Genomic DNA, 15439 nt, shown 5'->3' with positions numbered 1-15439 from the left:
TTTCAGAGAAAAATATTTCAAAAAAAAAAAGCTTAAGGCAACTGTATCAAAGTATTACTCTATGCCTAAAGTTATTCATTTGTGAGAAGAAAACTACTGAAGGGGAAAAAACATAATAATGAGACCAATATCTTATTTTTCTTCTGTTTCAAGTTACCATCTTATTTTTCTTCTGTTTCAAGTTCTGTTGAGTAACAAAGGTGCTCTTAAGGTGTCAACAATTATCAGAGACAATTCCTGCAGAAAAACATTTGGGTAGTTCAGGACAGAGATGTCCCAAGTTGAGCTGAAAAGTGAAGATACCAAGTGAATGTTCTAAAACAGGTGAGCCCAACAAAGCAGTCAAGATATCTTATATGACCTGGAGTGACCTCACATTTGCTTAACAAATCTCAATTAAGAAGGCAATTCTAACCAAAAGGAGCTGATGCACATCAGAAATATTGCCACTTATAAACACTTATGAGACGTTTCCGTGACTAAAGCTGGTTAAGAATTAACTGCCATTAGCAGCCCCAGGTACTCAAAGGAAGCAAAGGCTTGCTGTATTTGCAGGCATGTGGAACAGCAGCACTGTTCCAAGCCTTTGGCTGCAATTTGGCTATGACACTTAAATCCTGTATTATTTCAGGTCTCCTAGAGGCGAGTTTTGTTTGAACGTACACTGAGTATGTAACAGGCCACATATGCCTGTGCAGAGGAGGTGGAGGGGGGAAGGAAATAACCTGCTCCACTCTCACTTGCATACTTCATAAAACAAAAATTCCAGCTGAAGGCAAAATGCATTATACTAAGTTAACTCATTTATACCAACTCCCTACATCCACTCTTTAAAGTTCTCTTGGACTTCAGAGCTGTATTAACCTTAAAAATGTGCCATGCTTACCAAAATAACCATTATATACCAGCACACAAACAAGAATTCAGATATCATTGACTCAAATTATCAAATGGCTCATAACCAGAAATATTTCAGCTCGTTCTCACTTCTGCAAGTTTATGTTATTATTTCCCTCCTACGTGGTGGTGCTCTTTGACAGGCTTTGGCCATTAACAGCTTCAGTACTGTCACCTGCTGAAGTCACACCATATCTAAACTGCCCCAAAATCCTAACTTGCTTCCATATTAGCTCCAACATTCTCTCTCACCTAGTCAGGGTCCAAAGAACAATTTACAGAAGAGAACATACGCTCTTCATTAACCACTGAAATTACCATACGTTTTCCTGAAGTGTCTAAACCTTGCCACTTTGAAGGAGCAATCTTTGGACTTCTGGGAATAAATCAGTAGTGCCAAACATCACAGGAAACAGAGAAAGTTACTGCTCTTTTGACAGAATAGACAATGTCACATGGCAACGATCTCTAAAAAGTAATTTACACTTTTCCATTTTCTCCTCTCTGGGTCATGAAAAATAATTATGCAATTTACTGTCAGATGCTTCCACAATATCTCGGAAAACAGCAAGAACTGAATGGGGTGACTTGAGTTATATTCCCAGCTTCTCTATATCAACTCATGCTGTCAACTCAAACAAATCCATCAAATCATTACCATCCTCCAAGCCTTAGCTTTCTCCTTCCAAAAGATGGAACAGAGGCCTAACTCAAGAAAGATCTGTAGGGTATGCTAAGCAGAACAAATTGACACAGAATTATTTCAAAATAAATGTGAAGAAAAATATACACCCTCCCTTAAAGAAAACTCTCAACAGAGCATTTGAAAATGTAAAATACATAATCAGAGTTATACCTCATTTCACTGAATTTATCTTCTACAAAACTGAAGTATTCCTCAAGAATACTCTTCTTAAAATCAAGGTAAGAAACAAAGAAAATATTGTATTCTGGGTAGAGACAGATCAGCTAAAGATTAAATTCTGGCCACAAACCACCTGCTAATTCTTAACAAGAAATTCAACTCTTTATGCATTTGGTTTTAACTATCAGCCAACCATCAATTATCACATGAAAACCACATACAGCTACTGGAGGTGACCTTACCTTCACCCTATAGTCTACACCACCAATCTTTCATTTTTGGCTACATACACTATTATCAGAACCCACCCATCCAGGAAGCTGTCAAATTAGGCTTCCAATCTCATCTGCAAACATAAGCATTTCAGGAAGGACGTTCTAGGAATAATATGCTATGGTAAAAAATAATTACCATTTTAACACTTCCTGTAAGGGAAGTGAGGACAAAAAAAAATTGCCAGGGAAAGCAGAAAACCCAAGGCAGGGTGCAGCTGATGCACAATATGTATGCAATCCATTAGATACACACAGGCACACACACTCCCCCACACTATGTCATATTAACCCTTTCTAATGGTGATTTGAAACTGATCAACCTTCAAAACACAAATTTGTTTCCAATGACAGGGATCATAATCCAGGTCCATGCATTGGCTAGTTATTATCTGAGCTGCAGTAATGGCTGTGCACAGCAAAATGTAATCTTCCCAAATGTCACAGTAAGTTATGAATATCTGAGCAGCTTAATGCACCTTACTAGCCATGAAGTGTGAGAATGTAATCTTATTACCTTTTTTATGGTTGTATTTTTTTGAATAATGTAGCCTTTGAACTGATGTATAGTCTTTCCTTGCACTTTAGCATGATTTGGTCTCCTGTGTCGCGCAGTACATTTTTCAAAATTCTCCAATTCAACGTATTTTAAGTCCTGTGCTGAGCTGCATAAACAATCTTTATAGCAACCCACAGGGTGGCATAACGTTTTCTTTCTCCAGCATGTAGAATTAAGTACAAGCTTACAGGAATGGTTTTAAAGGGCAGCATTCAAATACATCCTCACAAATTTTGGATTTTGCCAGTTATATCCATCCACCTTCAAAAAAATATATATATCCTAAACCAATAGCTCAAGCTTCTCAGTAAATAGTTCTACATTTAGCTGATTGAGAACAGGGAAAATACAGCAATTTTTGAATACACACGCAGAAAGTGTATTTTTCCCCCCTTAGGGAATTAAACTGATGAGAAGTCAACATAGTAGCACTGACTTTTAGCATAAAATAGCACTACAACACTTATAAATAAAACCAAAAAGACAATTTAAACACACTTAACTTTTCTTTGTAATGAAGTGATGCGAGATATGAAAGAAATGCTTCACTGTTTGGGGGTGCATCTACCAAACTACTGCATACAGAAAATAGCCCAGAATAAACAGTCAAGCTCCACTTTCCTGAAAGAACATGACCTGGATTAATAATCTAATCCAAATTATTCCTCCCATTAACAGATATAAAACATTTAGAAAGCTTGCAAGACAACCCAAGAAAAATTATTTCAATGACCTATAACACAAAAAGAAGAAACCAAGTCCAAAATCAGCATTTTCCCTGGAAAAGACAAATTGGCTATACTTGGGAGAACTGCAGGGCTGGATCTTCACATTTTAATCTCTAACTCCCCAAACAAGTCTTCACTTCTATAGAGTTTCCTCATCCTTCTGGCTGTTAGATAAGCCACAGATCAAGTACTTGCTTTGTTCCTCAAAGCCAAGTTGAAGGGCTGTTAACCAAACTGTGAACTCCCCCTTTTCCTACAGATTATCATTTTTTAATATCAGAATTGTTTCTTTAGTATGTCCAAAACAAGGAATATGAACACCTATTCCATGAAGAAAAAAAATGCAGTCAAACAGGCTGGCTCAATCTCAGCGAATTTTTTTTAAGTTTATGCTTAATAAGAACCTGCAAAGCTGGGCATTTATAATATTCTTTGTCTACGCTTATCCCTTTCTTCCACCAAAGAAATAAACCACGTCCCTGACTCCAATGTCCCCTATCACATACTCAGAAACACATTTCACATATGCAGAGATTCACTGAATTTAGTTGATTGAAAATTATTGATCATCAAAAATAAATGCCAAAGCTATGGGAAGCATAAGAATTAAAATCTCTCTAGGGTAAGAATCTCATAAGATCATGTATGATTCCAAGGTGGTCAAATTCCAAGGGCACACAATAAATAAGAAAAGGCAGCACCGTGATACACATTCATGATGTGATAAAAAGATGGTTGTGATTTGGAAAGGCTTCTTCAGAACAGAAAATGAAAAACATTGCAAAAGATAATAACTCAGACATACTAATTTCCATGCATTCTTTTCCACCACACCTAGAGGTGAGAACATTAAAATCTGAGTCTTAAGAAGATTTGGCAGGAAAGCCAAATAGTTTGGATAGTTTGGATAAGTACATCAAATAGTAACATTAGCATGAATGTCAAGTCAGTGAAACAGGGCTTAGGTCCAGGGAGGTTAATAGGGAGGGCAAGAAAGGGGTGGGAAAAGCCTGGGAAAAGCCTGGGTGGATGTCCACTTTTTTCTTCATTATACTGCTATTGTATCAACCACAATGCACCAGAAAAACTAGAGAAAACACAAAGAACGGGGGAAGACCCACTCAAGCAAGACACAGATGATTTACAGTCATTTGCTACCTTGACTCAAAGTTTAAAGTAAGTGAGACCATGAAGGTGCAAGTGACCAGTGACTCGTTCACAGAAGGAAAGATTCTGTTCCAACCACTTTTGTAAGCAGAAGACTCCTCTTGAGTCTCACTCCAATTTCAGACTTGATCTCTCCCATTGGAAATAGGTTTCTCCCATTTTCAAACAAAACCAGAAATTACCCAAAAAACCCCAAACAAACAAACAAAACAAAACCAAAAAAACACCCCAACAACATCAAAGAACAAACAGGTAATTTTTGCAGAAAATCACAAACTTTTCCTGCTGATGCATCAGGTTGAAGTCACCAATCTCCACCATCCAGCATTATCCTACAGTTACACCACAAAAAAAAAAGAATACTAATAGTACTAATCTACCTTCCAAAGGAAAAAGGATGGTAAGAAAGGAAGAAAAAAAAATCTCCTTAATTAGCTGCTTTCGCTCTTATTGCCAAGTTCATAACAAAGCCTACAACTTCATTTACCTGGCAAATGAGAAGTCCATTTTAAACCCAGCATATCAAAAGTGGCATTGCACAATAGCATTACACCCACTTTAAACTTGATGCTTCTATGGGATTCTGTTCAACACTGTTCTTAACTATAATCAGAGCTGGATCATTCAGGGAAAAACCATTCCCATTGCTTCCCTTCAAAGGGATGTAATATAAATGTTTTGCATTAAAATAAAATTTCTTCAAGTCTGTCATTTGGAAAACTGCCTAAATGTGAATTCAACAGGCACCCACAGGGTGTTAAGAGTCTACTGCTACCACCTAATGTTGTATTTAAAACCATCAGCCTAGAATCACACATTTTTAAGGCAGTGTCTCAGCACTGTATCATTCTCTTCCTCCTCCACACACCTCTACCAGCAGCTTATATCAGCATGCTTCATCACAATGAAGAAAAAAAGCTTTATCTTGAGGAAGTAAGACAGGATAAAACTTCCAAGTAGCAGAAGAGTTTACATTTAAGCACTGGCTTCTATAAAATCAGACTTTCATCAACTTCACAAAAGCTAACTACAGAGGACATACAATCTACCCAGGAAATTACTGGCAAGTCTCCTATCCAGTTCATCTGAGACATAAACAAACTCATTAAAACTGTTCTTTAAAAATGCATTTAGCTATGCATACATGAAAATTACTCTCTCAGTGAAAATAAATGCAAAAAAAGCAAAATTCTTGACCATGTAGGTACAATACCTCTGAAGCATCCTTCTGATGGGTTTTTCTTTCCCAAGAGAATAGGAGGAGATAAACAATTTTAAAATACAATTATGCTATAATCAATGATTATTTACCCTAGTTAATAATCTAGTATTTCCACTCTACTTGCAAGCATTTTTATGTCAAATTAGTTCACTAACACAATTAGTTCAGTTTGTAGTGTGCAGCTGAAGGCCCAGTGAAAACAGAGCAATGCAAGGAAGAATTAGCTCTACACAATTTTTTTAAACATGGGGGCTGGGGAAACAGGTCTATGAATTTCAAATTTTCTATTTGTCTTTAATCTTGTGTTTGTTTTTGTGTTCAATCTACTTTAGAAAGAGCCATTAAATATCTTTTAAGTACATACCAAAATCTGAAAATCAGTATCTCATAAAGGGACCAACACCAGTTTTAAGTAAAAATATTAGCAAAGTTAAATTTTATCTTACACAAACAAGAAAAAAAATTTCTACAATTATCAGTTTGGTATCCGTTCAAAAAGGGATCTTAGTACAAACAGTTCAAATCAAAAACACCATGCTTGAACTCAAAACAGTTACAGCATTCCATGCTAGATGATCTTTAAGGTCCCTTCCAACCAAGCCATTCTATGATTCTTTGACACCATCATGCACTGTGCCTCTATCTTCCAGAAATTCAACAACAGATTCCAAAGATGAAAGGCAGAAACAAGTCCAATATAAGGAATTCTTCTCTTCTCCCAGTCTTTACTGCCCTATCAGGAGGTGGGAAAGCTGATACACAAAGGATTGCCAAGAACACAAAGCACAAGTCCCAGGAGCCCACAGTGCAGTGACCAAACTGGAGATAGTACCCAGCAAGCCTGCAGCCATTGGAAAAGTTCAGATGGGGAAACAGAAGACAGGATAAAACTGATTCCCTACCAGATTCTATCTGACACACAACACTGGGTATAAAGGCCCTTTGCCCCTGAGGAGGCTGCACCACTGAGATTTATTTCAAATCCCTGAAAACAAGGAACTACAAAGTTGAATTTTTGTAAATCAATTTCAAGACTAAATTTCAACATTCTCCAAACAACTGCTAAAGGTGTATTTACAACACATGGCAGTTTCCCTTGTTTGACCTGCATTATGTATTTCAATAGATATTACCATAGAAAATATCTAAATCCAGGAGAAATTCCCATCTTTCCAGTACCTGTATTACCAGCATTAAATTCTGCTTTTGTTTTAATTAACTTTTTTCAGTGCACCTTAGCCTATGATCCTGTTTAAGACATAAAAGAAAGATATAACTGAGAGATCGTTTAATAACATGCAAATTTGTAGCTCCATGCAGGAAATGAAATATCCTAAATCTTTACATCACATCAGATTCATATGTGCATTGAAAGCAAATAAATCATTTAAACCATGATACAGAGAACCTTTTTAAATTTGCATTTATCTACAGTAAATACTGCCATGTTCTTTAATAGCTTGCTAGTGCAATCTTAGCAAACTAATGATTTATGGTTTTGGCATTTTAAAAATCAGAAATCTGTCATTTTATGACACCCAGTAGAAAGTCTGCTGGAGTTGGAGTTACATTACTCTGAATTTAAACTCAGATACATGAAGCATACATAGCAAAGCACTGTACCAAATATCCATTTCATTATTCCAACACTTCCCTCCCTAGCTACATGTCTAAAAGTTATCTAATGTTTTAACTTGATTTTTTTTTTTTTTTAATTTTCATCAAGTAAGATACCTTTCTGTCAGTTCTGGAAATATCACCCATCAGCAAACAAACCCAATCTGCTGTGGTGCACTGAGAACACCATACTTCAGTGACCAAGTACACAGGTCTGCATCATGTCCTACCTTAATCCCTCCCCTCAAGGAAGGCGCCCAAAAGATAACATTTCTAATACCACATTAATCACAAACAAGTCCAGAGTGGGGAACAAACCCTACAGTCAGAATGGCTTTACAGGGAATAATACCCTGCTTGCACCCACTTCCATCAGTCAGGACATTCATGCTGTAAGCAATTTTTTTTCTGCCTAGAGGTTAAATCAGACAAAAAACCAGCACTGCCCACCACTGACAACATGCCTGAGCAAACATAGCTGCAGTTTACATGCTTAGCATTTTCTAACATGCTTAGTGTTCATCATCAAAACAAAACTAACAGCCCGCTTTTTGTTACTTAAATGTAAAATATTACCAAATATATGTTTTCTGTCAACCAAGCCGGTGTGCAAAGCCAGTCACTATATTTCAACAAGAAAACATTTTAGGAAGTTTCATTTAAGCATTTATTTTATTTATGATTTTATGAAATATTATATTTATTTCCATTTGGCAAAGGAAATCACTGGTGTAGTAAACCCCTTCCAATTATAAAGAAATACAAACAATTATTGAGTTTTTCCTGTGTATGCCACTTGCACCAAACAGAGATGCTTCTAAATATATATAGATACATATCCATAATGAGTAAACAATGTACAAAACACACTACATTTGAGCTTCTGAAAATTCCAACTTCCAAGCTAAGAAAACTAGAAAGAATGTAAGTAATTCTCAGAGTCTCTCAATGCATCCAAAGAGAGGTATCCACCCCCAAGCAAGACATTTCTCTGGAACATGGGAAGAAAATACTTTTTGAATCATTACTAAAAAAAATTTAAATTAGAAAGTTTTTATTTTCTCTTTAAGCCTTTTGAATTCCTATTTTTGTATTTGTTATAATATTCTATACTAGTATAGCAGCATGGATATAATTTACAAATAATAGTATGTATTTATTGGGAATGAATGATTATTTTTTTTAACTGGCAGTTTGTGCAATCAAAAAGGTTTGAAGACCACTTCCCTAGATGCCAGAGAACAGACAATGTATCCCCATCTTCTCCTCCAGATCAGAACATCTGACTGGTATTTAACAGCGGGTTGAGGGCAGGAAGCTACCACTCTTTACAGAATCTGAAGTTTGCATCCTGCAAGTCTCCTACAAACAATTCCTCACAGAACTTTATAACATGTTTGAAAGTGTTTTGCTAGCCTGTAGAAACTAGGGAATAACAGTAACAAGTAAAGGAGAAAGGTGAAAGAAACAAAGGAAATCGAAGGAAAGTAACAAACCAGAAGATGTTCCAAACATGGAATTGCACACCAACAGCAAATAAACTTGCAAGGGAAATAAATCAGAGCTCAAAAAGCCAAGAAAGTACACAAGATGAAGAGATTACTCAATTTACCTATGAAGCTCTGGCAGGTTTTATCAGATTTAGAAACCATAACGTTAAACACTTCCTCTCCTACAGGAAGGCGCAGCCCCCGTGTAGCTCCTCCACTGCCATCACCTTTCACAGCACAGCAGGCAAATTGCTGGGAATTTCAGCACAACTTCCAGGCACCAGGTTACAAATTCCAGCAGAAAACAAGAACCAGCACATCTGTTTTCATCATTTCTGGCACTGCCTCGATCCAGAACAGCTGGAAAACACCCACCACAGTTGCCTGCTCAGAACTGGCAGAGTTTGCTGCCATGGCTGCAGCAGGGACAGTGATGAGCTGGGATGTAAGGAACACTAAATGACATGCTACAGGAAACGTAACACTCAGCTTGCCTTCTCACCATTTTTAAAATTTTCTGTAGCTGTGATCAACATGAGACCACCAAGCAGCCAACTCTGGCTAGAATAGAGGGTGCTTACAATAAGTAACAGTCTTTTATTTATTCTTACCAAGTAATAACTTTTGGGGATTTTTGCTTCCAGATTCTGCCATTCCTTTGTTCAGAGTTTTAAAGAAAATGAACTACTGAAAGCCAGTGTATAGAAATATTGCTAAACAGAAGATTTCTGCTAATCAGGAAAAAAAAAGTGCATTTGTGAGAACAGGTATACCAGGAAAGCCTCCACAACTAGACCATTTTTATCTTTATTCCTTTCAATGTCCATAAGACAATACTTAAAGCAAGGACAGAACCGTGACTCTGACACTTAATGTTTGTTACAAGTGGCTTACATTTCTATGTTTGCAAAAATATTTTAGATCTTCCCCTCCTCCCTGATTTACCACAACACTGTTTTGTGGTTGGTTGGGTTTAGAAACTACTATTACTCTAAGACTCTACCCCACCCTGATTTCCCTCTTAACCCTTTTCTCAGCGTATAGGCAATGACTGAAACAAACTGTCTCCAAGGAACAAGGACAACAGTAAACAAGATAAAAAAAATCTCACAAAATCACAAAGAAACAAGGAAGACAAAGACTACAAGTGTTGCATACTATCTCTATCACACCATCGCCTACAAATGCACTCTCCTGTTTACAGCGTTGCGACCAAGGTAATTTCAGTTGTTGAAATTGAAAGCGCTGTAATTGAAATTGAACCTAAAAAGGCAAAAAGCAGCCTCAATTAATACAAATCCAAACTACATTCTGTTTTTTAACTTGGCAATCAAATTACCAACAGCAACTGCCACATATTGTTCAGCAAACCTGGCAAGACCCTTCCATTCCCTGTGACCGACTGCAGTTCAGACTGGAGGAAAGTAACTACTGTTAAATAAAATGGGGCTGAATTGCATTTTGAAGCAAGCATTTAGCCAGTAAAGCCAGCGTTTGCTTAGGCTTGACCTCCTCTATTCTTAACCTTAAAAAGAATTTATTTAAAACACAGAATTCATCAGATTTATAAAAAATTCTGCTAAAGACACAGTATTAATGGAGTTCTCACCATTTTTTCATCAACACTGTCACATGTAGCTGCACTTCTAAGGCAAAATGCTTTTTCTGGAATTACTACACTTGCAAGGATTCAAGAATTTAGGAGGATGCTTAAAGCTTGTCCCACACAAAAAACTGTGAATCAAAACTAAATTATTACCCACAAGTGATAATCCATATAAGCTGAAAAAGGCTACATCTGAATAATGTACGAGTTTGTGACACGGTGTTTCTTAGAACACTCTTTTCCCCATGAAAAGTGTGATTAAGTGAACAATAAATCTTGCTTCAGTGCGACAGTGAAGGAAAGAACATCTGCCAGTATGAAAAGCTACTCAAGTTGAACACAAAGAAAGCATCATTATCAAAGGAGAGGTCAATGCCATCAAGACAAACAACAGCATAATCTTTTCAGAAAAATCTTCTCTCTCATTCCATACCCAAATTATTCCATATCCTTTTTTCTTTAGTGTTAACAGCCACTGTTAACTAATAAACATAATTTCCCTCCAATTCTGTAACTAGCAAAGCGTCACAATAATAAAACAAAAAGTAACCATCCTCCTAGTTTCTTAAAACCTCTCTCCTATATGAATTGTATTTATTTACTAAAACAAGTTTCAAAGAAAATATAAAACATCTATTATAGTCATGGATTCTGGGGCTGCAAAGGTAACTACAGATTTTACAGATAAAAACTTTTGGAAATCACACAGGACTTCAATATTTTTCATCTAAACAAATAAATAGAAAATCACTTTATCTTTAAGTAAATCATTTTGATTTAAACTCTAAACCTGGAGATTTGGTGAAGCTTCTCTCAGAGGAGCTATTTTGTTCTCTTTCCTTCTACTGGCACGTTATCTCTAGCAATGAAGTTTTGCCAAGCAAATTTGGCACTATGAAGAATCACAGATGCATTCCTCAAGTTTTATCAAATCAAGTTCTCAGTAACAGCATTTCCTGCAGCTTTCCATGCACATAAATATTTACTTATACGAGAAAGAGATTTCCCAATGCAGCAACAGAAGTAATTGCCACAAAAACTATGAAACAAGAAACAAGTTTCAAGACAACAACCCAATCAAGAGTATAAACTGTGGTCTCTTAGGTGTGAAGCCAAAGACCAGCACCAGTATCTGGTACCTGCAGTGGGATAAGGGAGTATGTCATGAAATTCATGGACACATACGCCTTTAAGAGGAAGACAGGAAAAAACCCTAACGACAACAACAACAGCCTTTAATCTCAGGGTTTCCTTTTCCTTTCAGCCTACACATTACCCTTTGTTCCAGTGTAACTTGGAGAACAAAACACAAAGAGCATTACTATCTACCACCTGCCCCAGCAGTAGCACTGGTGGGCATACACACACACTCCTGCACAGCTCATCACACTTTTCTGGGTAGAAAGGCACCTTTAAAGTGGCAGCTATGAGTTGGTGAGATTAAACCACCATTAATATTACACCAACTTCATTTATACACTGAGCTTTAGTGTTGGCCTTTTTTTGTCAAAGATTAAGTCAGATGGCTCTGTTCCAAAGCTCCAGTGTCCTCACAGCATGCACATTTCTCTGTAAGGCCACCAGTTACTCTCTGTAGTGGGCTGACCCTGGCTGGATGCCAGACACGCACCAAAGCCTCTCCATCACTCCCCTCCACAGCTGGAGAGGAGAGGGAAAATATAACTAAGGGCTCTGAAGTTGAGATAAGGACAGAGGGAGATCACTCACCAAACTGTCATGGGCAAAGCAGACTCAAATTAAAGACATTAATTGAATTTATTACTAACAAAATCAGAGCACTATAATGAGAAGTAAGATCAAACTTAAAAACACCTTTCCCCCACCCCTCCCTCCTTCCCAGCTCTATCTGCTCCCCACCAGAGGCACAGGGAGACAGGGAATGGGGTTCTTCTCCACCCCTGTAGTCCCCCCAGCTACCAAAACCTGCCCACAAATGCAATACATTCTCACACCTCACATTCTTCCAACTTATATTTCTCTACCCCCCTTAATTTTGCAATCACGTATAGAGCTCACAGTAGCTGTAGTCTTTCCACCCATTCTGTTTCTGCAAAGAAAATGTTATGTTAAAAACCAATCATTTCATCAGTATTTTCTTGCTGTTTGGAATTCAGAAAACTCCTCCTAAAGCCAAGATAAATGCAAAAGCAAGTTTCCTGAAGCTTCCAGTTCCTAGGCTTTTATGTCACTAGGCATCACAGAATTTTTAGAGTTGGGAGGGACCTCTGGAGATCATCCAGTCCAACCTCCTGCCAAAGCAGAGTCACCTGCAGCAGGTGACACAGGAACACATCCAGGAGGGTTTTGAATGACTCCAGAGAGGGAAACTCCATGACCTCCATGGGCGCCTGTCCTAGGGCTCTGCCACCCTCAGCGTAAGGAAGCTTTTCCTCGTGTTAAGTTGGGACTTCTGAGTTTAGGGCCACTGCCCCTAATCCTGTCACTGGACACAACTGAAAAGAGCCTGACACCACCCTCTTGACACCTGCCTTTGTGGTATTTCCATGCATTTAAGAGATCCCCTCTCAGCCTTCTCTTCTTCAGACTAAACAGGCCCAGCTTCTGCAGTATCTCCTCATTAGAGAGGTGCTCTGGACCCCTCACTATCATCTTCATCCATCCATCAGATAAGCTGGCACAAAACTACAAATACTTTATGACACTGGTAATCCTGTCAGATTGTCATCATACATTTTTTCTAAACAAAATAAAGCAGGGATGGTTTACATGGTTACAAGCAAACCTACAAACAAGTTGGGGTATTCTGCACACAAAATAAACTCAAGTACACCTATCCAGCTCTGCTACCTATGCTGGTTATTCCACACAAGTGAACAGCACAAGCTCATATGCAGTAAGATTGCAACGTGACAGCATACAGAGTAACTGAAAAAAGAAATCACTTCGCAAGTCACATGTGGTCAAAGCCACAAGGAGATTTTTTTCCTTTTTTAAAAATACTGATAAAAGAATACTGTACTAGCAGGGAGGAGTACAGATTGCAGAAAATAAGTTCAAAGAAATAAATGTGAACCTCATTCACTTACACACTGTTCAAATTGTAAGCAAAACTACAAGGTCTCTAAGCAGGTTTCCTAAAAAGAGAGTCAACTTAATTTTAATGGATGATGTAAACAGGGTGTAGTACATGAAAACTGATTTCATATGCTATGAAACTCCTGACTTTATATTCATGTTTGTTTTCCCCGTTATAATGACTCATTCAAACTTGAATATGAAAATATTCTCTACTGGACTATGATAAGAAGAATGTTTACTCCTACTTCACACATTTCTCAGAAGCCACAGTCCCTTGTGAGGCTGTAGCAAGGTGGGAGTTGGTCTCTTTTCCCAAGTAACAAGCAATGGGACAAAATACAATGGTCCCAAAGTTGTGCCAGAGGAGGTTTATGTTGGGTATTAGGAAAAATTACTTCACAAAAAGTGCTGTTAAGCACTGGAACAAGCCACCCAGGGCAGGTTGAATCTCCAGCCCTGGAGTCATTTAAAAGATGTGCAGATGTGGCACATGGGTACGTGGTTTAGTGGTGGACTTGGCAGTGCTGGGTTAATGGTCAAACCTAATGGGCTTAAGGGTCTTTTCTAACCTTAATGATTCTGTGTATTCTAAACAGTCAGAAAATTCTGCCATTCAATTTTGGTTGGTTTTTTTTTTACATTTTAAACTCAAGAAAAGCATTATCTAATTGCCAGTGAAAGACTCCAAATCACTTATTCTACACCTGCTTAACCTGATCCCTCCAAAAACTAAACAGAATTGAAGTCAAACACAAGTCTGATGCCTTCTCTGCTTGTCAAGACAAGAACCCATTAATGCTGACAGCTGAGTACAGGCAGGGTACTTGGAATAGCTGACAGCTGCTGTATTAAGGAGTAACAAAATATTAAATTTCAGAATACTGCCTTCAAAAATAGTTATTTTACTATGATAATAATTAAATTAATTTTAAATACTTGATTAAGAAAATAATGATAATTTGTTGCAACTGGGATAACACTATTTCACAACCCATGAACAGGATGCAACTGCTTACTTCAAAACCTACTTTCATCTCAACTACAAGATATTATATGCATTGTTTGTTTCAAATCATACAACTATAGAAGAAAAAGCAGTTCTTAGTGTAAAGCAAAACTCACACGAGTGCTTCAGCAATCATTTCAGTGTACAGCAGTTTTCTTAATGTAAAACAAACAGCAAGTATAAAATACATGTTTTGATTCTGACAAAACTTGTGGTTTAAGCTTTATTCTTAACAAATTTAAGACTTGTACCATCAGCTCAGTAAAGGGCAATTTATTCAGAAAATCTATTTATTATGGATTCAAGATTACTAACAGGAAGCTTTTTGCTTGTTTGTTTCACAATTTTCTTTTTTCCATTTGTAAGAAAATGTCCATACAAACAACCTTGCTTCTAAGCTGTGGGGTATTTCAAGCTGTAAAACACTCATTTCCTGAGAGACACAACTGCTGTCTTTTTAGAATTATTATTAAAAGACCTCTACCTCTCTTTACATTCTCATATGAGAATGAAAATACTGATTCCTGGGGAACTGCACTTTAACTTAATTCTCTGAAAATGTACTCTCTTTGAATTGTTCAATATGAGATTTGCACTGTGAGAAATAGCAGTATCTGATGAGAAATGAGTTTTTCTGGGCCATGAAATAAAAGCACTTTTTGGAATGAAGCAATTCTTATAGACGTCACTTTTAAGAATTGTCAAAGGTTCAAAATCTGTGTTTTCATCATATGAGATGTAGGCCCACATTCTCCTCATTTGTACTGGCCCTACTTCCAGCTGAGCTATTTTTTTCTAACACCAACACAACAATCTCCAGGATTCATTTCATAGTCTATCTTGACTTCTTCCATAATCAGCAACTTCCCTGAAGCACTGCAACATTATTTCTTGTTAAATGAAACATTCCAAAACAGGGCAGGGAAACCCACAAAGAAGTGAAGGAGAAA

At 37.4% G+C, this 15439-nt stretch overlaps 1 protein-coding gene across 6 annotated transcripts in view; it reads right to left on the bottom strand.

Moving 5' to 3' along the window:
* The window catches only part of LRBA (LPS responsive beige-like anchor protein), a 369517-nt gene that overhangs the window by 328525 nt on the left and 25553 nt on the right, over positions 1–15439 (bottom strand). The gene's annotated exons all lie outside the window — the stretch shown is intronic.

This window comes from Agelaius phoeniceus, chromosome 4, assembly GCF_051311805.1.
Source record: "Agelaius phoeniceus isolate bAgePho1 chromosome 4, bAgePho1.hap1, whole genome shotgun sequence".
Lineage (NCBI taxonomy): Eukaryota > Metazoa > Chordata > Aves > Passeriformes > Icteridae > Agelaius > Agelaius phoeniceus.
The sequence above is the reverse complement of the archived record's forward strand: the minus strand, read 5'-3'. Positions and strand labels throughout refer to the sequence as shown.